Here is a 10,347-nt window from a genome sequence, read left to right on the forward strand (position 1 = left end):
CGAATAGAAGAGAGATCATAGTCTCAGAGTATAGGTGAGGAATAAACACTACAAAAAAAGACACATCCGTGACATTTTGGGCCGAATGAATTTTTTTTCTGTCATACATATGACACTTCTATGACGATAATTATGACAAAACCCGGTATCATCATAGATGTGGTGGGCTCCTACTTCTATGACAAAAAATCATGACAGAAAATGGGCTTTTCGTCCTGGGCGGGCCGGAGACGCAGCTGCATGACATTCTTTGGGCCGTCCATGATGGAAAAAACCATGGTAGAAGCGAGGGGGAGGAAAATTTCGGGGAGTTCCTGGTTGCGGTGGGAGGTCGGGGGCCGAGCGATGCGTGCTTCTCTCGTACACGTACGCGCGTGTGTGTGAGGCGTTGGCTCTAACTGAACCCGAGCGAGGCGTTGGGCTCTACCTGAACCCGAGCGATTGCACTGCAGGCTACGCATCACTAAACCCGAGCGATTGATCGATGGCTGTTAACTGAACCCGATCGAGCGATTCCTTCACTACTGCTGCTAACTGAAGCCGATCGATGCTGCCTCTGGATGAACAGTGAGCATTGCAGGGGGGGTTGGATGAATAGTTCCCAGTGGGGGTGGATGAACAAGACCCTGTGGTGTTGCCTCTGGATGAATAAGACCCCGATCGATCGAGCCGGTTGGGGCTGGATGAACAGGACCCCGTGGAGGGTTGGATGAATAGGACCACCCCGTGGAGGGCAGGATGAACAGTAGACGGTGGAGGGCAGGATGAACAGCAGCCCGTGGAGGGGTGGTTGAACAGGATCCCGTGGAGAGGGCTGGTTGAACAGTAGCCGGTGGAGTAGCGGGCGGTGGATGCTGGATGAACAGGAGCCAGTGGATGAACAGTCGCAGGTGGAGGCTGGAGGAGGTCGACGGTGGATGAACAGTAGCTCATGGAGGCTGGAGGGGGTCGACGGTGGAGATGAACAGTATCCCGTGGAGTCCCGTTTTGTGGTACGCCACACCCCTCTTGACGAACAGGACCCCTGTTTCGACCGTAGCGCTCCAACACAAGTCCGTTTCGTCCATTTTGCAGTACGCCGCACCCCTCCCGATCAATAGGACCCCCATTTTGACCGTAGGAGGTCCGTTTCCTCCGTTTTGCAGTACGCCAGACCCCTCCCGACGAAAAGGATCCTATTTCGAACGTGGTCGGTCGAATACAAGGCCGTTTCCTCCGTTTTGCGGTACGCCAGGCCTCGTTTCCATCGCCTATTCCGACCGAGCCCTCCCGATGAACACGACCACACATTCCGTTCCGACCCAGCCGGTTGGCTCCCACGCGTTCCGTTGCCTCCCCATGAACATGAAGCATTCCGTTGCCTCCCCATGAACACGACGCATTCCGTTGCCTCCCCATGAACACGACGACGATGCTGTTTGTCCGTTCCGACCCAGCCATGTACACAAGCCCTGGCCGTACGTATGCGCGAGTAGGCATTCGAGACCCCGCCCGTATGTACACATACATGGACGTATTTTCTCTCTTGCACCCTAGCCGTTGTACGTACGTGTACATGCTATGTGTGCGCCTCTACTACGACACATGCGCGCCTCTACTACGACACATGCGCGCCTCTACTATGACACGTGCGCGCCTCTACTACGACACGTGCGCGCCTCTACATCGACCAGTATGTACGTATATGTTCGCGACCAGAATGACAACGCTACGTACGCTTCGACCAGGTGGGTCCCGACTGTCAGGCACTTCCTTGTGTGCGAAGATGTAGCTGGTGGGTCCCAGCAGTCAGGGGCAAACGTTTTTTTCGTGAAATACGGTGGCCCGTCCGGTGGGTCCCCGCTGTGAGGTGGAGGAATAATTATTTTGCACGTAATAAGGAGGCACTTCCTTGCTATGGCCGTGGACCCAGCTGTCAGCCTCTCCACGTACAGTCCACGTCCGATGGAAGCAGTTCCTTGACCACGTTGACCACGCCGCGCCAAGAGCACTAGGGCAATGGACGACGGTGAGGCCGACGAAGGGGACGACGCGGAGATGGGGAAGACGCGGCAGTGGATGCCCACGCTTAGAGGAGTACGAGGGTTCACTGGTTCACTGCGGTGTGAGGCTGCCGTCGCCGCAGAATAATAGGGGTTGTGGGTGAGTAGTGAGATGGCCTGGCCAGCGGTGGGAGTAGTAGGGGGCGGTGAGGCCTCCGCCGCATCGCAGCCGGCCACGGGAGGCAGGAGCATGAGGCACGACCGGCGCTGGTTTGGGCGGCTGGAGCAAGAAGACCAGAGGTTGAAGAAGCACTACGGTCGTTGGATGGACATCGTACGGTCACTAGAGCTAGAATCATGCATATTGACTAAGTTGACAAAGCCCTCCGTCCCCATCAACTTAGTAGGCCCACAAGTCAGCCTCCCACCAAGGTGGGTCCCAGCTAGCAGGGGGGTATTCATTTTTTTGTGCGTAATAAGGAGGCACTTCTGGTGGGTCCTAGCTGACAGCAGGGGGAATGTTTTTTCGCAAAATACGGTTGCCCGTCGGGTGGGTCCCAGCAGTCAGTAGCAAACGTTTTTTTGCGATATACTGGTGGGCGTCCGGTGGGTCCCTGCTGTCAAGTGGAGGAATAATTATTTTCCGCGTAATAAGGAGGCACTTCCTTGCGGCTGTCGTGGACCCAGCTGTCAGCCTCTCCACGTACAATATTCTTCCGATGGAATTCGGTCGTTGACCACATTGACCACGCCGCGCCGACAGCACCACGGCGGTGGACGACGGCGAGGCCTAGGAAGGGGACGACGCGGAGCCGGGGAAGACGCGACAGTGGATGCCCAGGTGGAGAGGAGTACGAGGGTTCACTGGTCCGGCTGCGCTGTCGTCGCCGTAGAATAACAGGGGGTGTGGGTGAGTGGAGTGGAGGGATGGCCTGGCTAGCGGTGGGAGTAGTATGGGGGCGGTGAGTCCTCCGTGGCAGCATAGCCGGCCACGGGAGGCAGGAGCAGGCGGCATGACCTACGCTGCTTTGGGCGGCTGGAGCAAGAAGAACAGAGGTTGAAGAAGCACTACGGCAGTTGGATGGACATCATACGGTCAGTCGAGCTAGAATCGTACATATTGACTAAGTTGACAAAGCCCTTTGTCCCCGTCAACTTAGTAGGCCCACTATACTGGGTCCCAGCTAGCAGGGGGAGTATTCATTTTTTTGTGCGTAATAAGGAGGCACTTCCTTGCGTGCGAAGATATAGCTGGTGTGTCCGAGCTGTCAGCGGCGGTAACGTTTTTTTCCGCAAAATACAGAGGCCGTTTCGGTGGGTCCCAAATGTCAGGTGGAGGAAATCATTATTTTGCGCGTAATAAGGAGGCATTTCCTTGCGTGCGGCCGTGGACCCAGCTATCAGCCTCTCCACGTACGGTCCACTTCAGATGCATGTCGATCGTTGACCACGCTGACCACGCCACGCCGAGAGCACCAGGGTGGTGGATGACAGCGAGGCCTAGGAAAGGAACGACAGGGAGGCAGGGAAGACTCAGCCGTTGTTTTTGTTTCCCACGTGGAGGGGAGTACGACTGTACGAGGGTTTACTGGTTCGTCTTCCGTCGCCAGAGAATAACAGCAGGTGTGGGTGAGTAGAGGGATGGCTAGGCCAGCGATGGGAGTACGGTGGGGCGGTGAGGCCTGCGCGGCAGCACAACCGGCCGCGGGGATGAGGGAGCAGGCAGTCCCGCCGGCGCTTGTTTGAGCGGCTGGAGCAGGAAGAGCAGAGATTGAAGAAGCACGACGGCCGTTGGATGGACATCCAACAGTCTATAGACCATCTGTGACAAGCCTCAAATCTGTGGAAAACAGCATACATCCCATCTGCCATTATTTCAAATAATTTACAACCCATTTGCTAATTCTTACGGGTTTTTAGGAGCCCATATTCTTTATGTTAGCATTACAGCCCATATTGTGGCCACGGTTAAAAAATTATACAAAATTTTGCATATGTTGGTGCGGTCTGAACTAATTTTAATCCCGAAATTTCGAGTCACATTCAGACTGATTTTAAAAATAAATGTATATCAATATAAAATCCAATAAATTGTCCACGCATAAAAATAAATGCAATTTAAAATCTCGAAATGAAAAAAAGATATTTGAAAATAATTGCCGGTTTGATGTGTTTTGAAAATGTACAGCCCATTTCTCATTACTGATAGGCCATTTTATCGGCTAGCCGAATGAAGCTCTCCTCGTCTTGAAATATTTGCAGCCCAACAGGCCTGATAAAGCAACTTACTTGACCAATCACAAAAGAACTGGGCTAGCCATTTTCAGAAAAAAAAAATTACTGGGCTGGTCTGTGGTAAACATAAAAGAAAAGGCTGTCTAGACAGGCCAGAGTGTCCCGCACAGCCCAGTTGACACCCTGCTTCCGTCTCAAAAACAAATTAGATAAATGCCACTCCAATTGTGGCGATTCATAAAAATGCCACTGCAATTTCCAAACTTTGAAAAATGTCACTGCAATTTTTGCAAACTTTGAAAAACGCCACTGCAGTTTGCAAACTTTGAAAAACGCTACTCTAGACTTCGAAAAATGTCACTAGAAATGGCATGAAATGGAATTTTTCAAAGTTTGGAAATTGCAGTGGCATTTCTCGGATACACCAGATTTGGAGTGGCATTTATCTAATTAACCCAAAACAAAAATAACTGGGCGAGCTGCTAGGTCCCTGGTGTCAACCGCTCATTGTGCAATTCTCTCGTTTATTGACTATGTTGACAATGGCATGGGACCCAGATGTCAGAAATCCTGTAGGAGGAGCCATTTTTTATTGGCTTGAAATAAGGAGGCACTTGCTTGCGTACTGCCATGACCTTGGCGGGTCCCTGCTGTCATCCTCTCCACGTACAATCATCTCCTGATTGTGTATGCGTCAACTTGCTAGGCCCACAAGTCAGCCTCTAAACCGTGGAGGACAAATACAACCCATTTTCTCTGCATACAGTACCAGTTAGTCGTGCTTCAAAACTGATCGGCACGCCATTAAAAAAATAAAGGTCGATAACTAATGCGGCACCTCGGGCCAACGCGGCCAGATCGCATTTTGCATGAGAAATTACACACCATGTTTCGTTGACATGTGGTCCCGTTCCAACATATCAGTGAGACGACGGCGAGTAGTAGGAGTATTTCCGAACGGACGTGTAGGCCAGGGCGCCTCCTCGTGAACCATGGCAAACTTGCAACCGTCCACCGACTCTTCGCCTTTCCCTCTCGATTTGGAACTGCTGTCGCACGCTCTTCCTCTCCCTCCTCCATTTTCCTTCAGCCCTTCACCCTTTCTTTTGCCATTGTTCGATCATCTTCTCCATGGAAGGAACAGGCCGGAAATGACCCCGTTATTCTTGCCCCGATCTGAAAGATGACGTGGTGGAGGAACTCATTGATCGGTGTGACGTCATCACCTCGGCTAGCATGGCAGGTTCGTTCAAGCCCATTCTCGACTCAACTAATAACATCATTACAAAGAACCCAAGAGTCAAGGAGCGGTTTGATCTCCCCTATCTTCTTCGCCGTGACCCTGATGACTGGCGCCGGCACGACGGAGGCCTCGCCCTGTGCTAGTTGATGCCGCTTGATAATGATATGTATGATGTTAAGATGCCATCGCTTGAGGGCAAGGCTTGGGCGGGCGCAAATGGAGATTGGGTTGTTTACATTGGGTCCAACTACGAGTGGGAACTTGTGAATGTGTACACTCTTCACCGGGTTCCACTTCCAAAAATCTAAGCACACTGCCCAGAGGTTGAGCACACCGGTAATGTACGCACGTTCAAATACGATCATGGTGACTGTCTTCTACAGAAGATAGCAATTTGTTGAGTTCCCAACCGCTCTTGGAACTGTTTTTGCATGTTGTTGCTATCTTTGACAAGCTTGTTGCCGTCCTTCGTGGTTCGACTCGATGGATATTGCTGAAAAATCGGTTTATGTACACGGATGAGTACTGTGATGCAATTCAATACGAGGGCCTTGTGTTTGCTGCCACCACTCGTGGCACTGTTTTTGCATGGCATCCTAGTAGTTTCGGTACGTTTGTCTTCCACCGTAATTATAATTGTTTCATCCACATGCATGCGGGTTAGCAAGTTTCCCTTTACTAATTAACCTCCTTCTTGTGTTTCCAAGGTCTTGTGAACATCCCACCACCTATACTTGAAATTTTTTATAAAAAAGGGGGAGATGCCGATGGTGATGATCACGAGCAGCGCCCATATACTTTGTGGCGCCTGGCAACTAATTCCGATGGATCACCTCTTCTTGTGTGTATACAGCCCACTGATGATGTTACTACTAAGGAAGCAGGTGTCTCCCATTGTCGCACTCTCCGGACCTATTCCAACACCCGTTGCATGGTATTCGAGATGGATACTAGTGTGCTAGCGCCAACTCCTTCTCCTTGGCACAGAATTGATAGTCTTGGAGAAAACTTGCTCTTCCTTGGACAAAACTATCCGATGATGGTGAAAGGCGATCCAACTGTGTTGGCACATTTATGAGAAGCAACTGTGTCTATACCTCGGACATTTGGGTGGTTCCCTACCCTGGTACTGATATAGTAGGCTGCTTTAGCCTGGATGATCAGTCCTGCATTGGTCTCCAGATCGACAACGGATGGCCCGTCCCAGAGAATCACATGTGGTTCAAAGCAAGCGTTTCCAACGCCGCGGAATGGTTGAGTTAAAGTTCATTTCATGGCTTGTTATTTGTTGTGTGGTGAAAACTTTAGTATTTATAATGTATCCTCGTTGTCGGTGTGGGTCGATGACCTGTTGTATGTACTAAAATGATATGCCTGTGATAAACTTACTAAATTTATGAATGACTTTCGAGTCGCTTCTCTGAGTGAGTGGTGCTACGAGGCAAAAAAATATTTTCTGAATACATAATTGTACGTGCATTGCAACAGGTTATCGATGAGGCCAATCAACAATAGTAGTACACTATTTGTACTAGCTTCACATGCTTCGCGCGTCGGGCGGGTGTTTTTACTGTAGCCATATATTAATGTGTTCATTGTACGTAACCAGCACCTCGAATCCTCGATACTAGTATACTATATAGTAGTAGGAGTAAGTAGTAGGAGTAGTAGGGTAGCATGGGCCAGAACAAGCATTCACTTCAGGACTACGACACACGCCACCACCACGACATCCATCTGACACCATATTATTTCTTGGAGTCCGTTCTAGAGCAATCTCTTCAACCTCGTCGTTTCTCTAACTTCAGCCATCGCGCGGCGGGCGAGGTGGGGGTTTGCCGATTGTCGGTTTCCTTAACTGCGGTCCCACTTGTAAGGCCAACTACAACGCACGACCCCAAACGCACCTCCGTTTTGCATGAACTCCAACGATAATTTTGACTAGAAAAGCAAGACCAAAGAAAACAAGAACCACAAGAATACATTTTACTACTCCTGTAAGTTGGATTAGTGCCTTCTCGATGCATTCATTGTTGATCTGCGGAGGCTCGATCTTGCGTCTGTGCTAGCTAAAAGTGATAGAACATCTACTAAATTGCGCTCTATCAATATATGGATGCACTCTTCTTCCCAATACAAAAACTTGCATCCATTCTACTCCCTCCGTTGCACAATACATGCCTTCTATTTGTCAAAATAAATATGTATCTAGACATGTCTTAGTATATAGGTACATCCATTTTTGGACAAATGGAAGTCAAGTATTTTGGAACAGAGGGAGTACACAATAAATTTTTTAAGTTAGCACAACTAGTCTAATCCGAGAGCAGAACCGAAGATTAGGTCGGGTTCTTCCTCCTTTTCCTGACACGTGGGACATCCAGCATCCAGGTCGTGTCATGAAAGAAAATAGAGTGGTAGTTGAAGCCACGAGATGTGCATCTTGGGTTAAGCTGTGAATAGAATCTTACTACTCTTGAGTAACTCCAAAAGCGGCCACCGAAGATCTTTATTGGATTTGTTTTTCATCACCAGCATGTCGAGGTGAAAGATGTGCAGGTTCAGTGGGTCCTCTTCCGTTTTCACTGACATGTGGGGCTGCATGTGAGCAAACAGACAATGGGCTCCGCACGTCTGCTGGCTGGCTGAGAAGAGAGATAGAGGAGGGCTGAGCACGGACTGCAGGAAATCTGTTCTACGTACCTCGATATAGGCTCGATATAGTGGGGTGGCATGGGCCATAACTAGCATTCATGTCTAGCAGTACTGCACACTCCACCCACACGAGTCCCATCCGACACCAATTTTCTTGGAGTCCGTGCTATAGCCATCTCTTCTCCCTCCCGTTTTCTCAGCCATTGCGCGGTGGGCGGGGTGGGGGTTTGCCGATAGTCGGTTTGCTCAACTGTGGTCCCACTTGTAAGTGAAAATGCAACACCGCACGCATTCCCGCTTGAGAGGCGTGCCGGACCAACCATGTGGGGGTGCGACGCGAACACAACAAGCTTTTCCTTTTGAACTTGTAACTTGTAAAATTTGGTTCTGCTCCATGGCGCGACCGATAGATAGAAAATAACGATTTTTCCTAGAGTAATGAGAAGTTTGGTTCTGGCGCCGTTCATGCATGGAGTACGTATGAAAATTATGAAGTTAATGCGAAAGGTAAGATAATTACTGTTGTATCATATACTACTACATGGATTTGACGGAAAGATAAAAATACATATGGATCCATCAACGTTCAACGACATCCTCATGCCCTAGTGCGCCGGGTCACCAACCGATGTGTGAGGAGCAGCGGCGTTGGCGGCGAGCTCAACGTGCTTCTGAACAGTGCCGTCCAAGGTTGCCCTGCGCTCCAAGAAGGCCAGCGTCCTATCTTCCTCCTCTTGCATGTAGTCCTTGTGGACGATTTGCGCGTAGACATGGGTGATTATGTCGATGGTGTCTTGCTTTTCTACATGTATTGTACTACTACGAAGTGCATGCATGTGTGTACCCGGAGTGGAAGCACTGCATGCATGTGTGTACACATTATTCCCTCTAGTAATAGACGCCATGCTATAACTACCAATGCTATTTTCCAGGCCGATCGCTAGTCGCCTTGGTCCCACAGATTTTTTTCTTTTTTCTGAAGCACGCTGTATAAACAGTGACAGATGCATTAGTATGAGCAGATTCAAAGAAGAGCGTATTGATGGTTGCTTCTTCAAAGCAACTTACAGTGGGAAAGGTGGGGCTTATGACTTGACTGCTCATTACTCACTATTAATGCGGCGCAACGACCGGGCTGAGTCTCTCATGCGGTTGTGCACTACCCCCTCGGTTCTTAAATATACTCCGAAGTATTTGTCTTTCTAGAGATTTCAATGAGTGACTACTCAAATATTTGTCTTTTTAGAGATTTCAAATGGACTGGCACATACGGATGTATATAGACATATTTTAGAGTGTAGATTCACTCATTTTGCTCCATATGTAGTCACTTGTTGAAATCTCTGTTAAGACGAATAGAATATTTAGGAACGGAGGGAGTACACATATGAAGCAAAATGAGTGAATCTACACTCTAAAATATGCCCATTTGAAGTTTGTAAAAATACAAATATTTAGGAACGAAGGAGTATAATTTTGTGCATGGCACATGGACCCGGATGATGAGAGGCTTCTGGCAATGCTATCAAGCTTCCATCATTTTTTACATAATTGACGTACTATACAAATAATTTTCCATCGACATAAAATTGTACAATGGTGTGAGCTTTCAACTTTTGTTTTGCGTGTCTTGCCATTGATGCTCTTTCGGAAACAATAAAAAACTAACTTCCTTGCTAATGCATGTCAATTATTAGCAGATCAGAGCTAATAATTACATCACAGCTGAAGACAAAGTTGTGAGAAGGTGTTAAATAGAAATTGATCCATGCTTTCATTGGCAGCAACGTCCCCCCAATTAACTATAGAGGTACAATGGCTGGTATATGTGTAGAGGAGGAGAGAGGCCTACCTCATGTATTAAGGAGATCGATCTGCCTCATGTATTAAGGGAGATCGATCGGCATCCGTGCATATGTACAGGAGATGAATAAGGTTGGGAGAGAGACAGAGCTAGAGTGTTGGAGGGGGTGGTAGTGGAGTTGCTTCTAACAAATGGTGGGATAGGCTTGCTAGACAAACAGAGGGCACACCTGCAATATCAATAAGAGAGGAGATGACTGCTTGCTGTCTATGCACGTGCGTGTGAGAGACGGGTCAGGAGGCATGCACGAATGATGAGGGGGGACGATGTGGCTGTGGTAAGCAGACGTAACTTCATAGGAAGATCAATCGCCCTTTGTAAGAGAAAGGAGAGACATAACTTGTGAGGTACGTCGATCGATGGGGGGG

Source organism: Triticum aestivum, chromosome 1A (assembly GCF_018294505.1).
Source record: "Triticum aestivum cultivar Chinese Spring chromosome 1A, IWGSC CS RefSeq v2.1, whole genome shotgun sequence".
Classification (NCBI taxonomy): Eukaryota; Viridiplantae; Streptophyta; class Magnoliopsida; order Poales; family Poaceae; genus Triticum; species Triticum aestivum.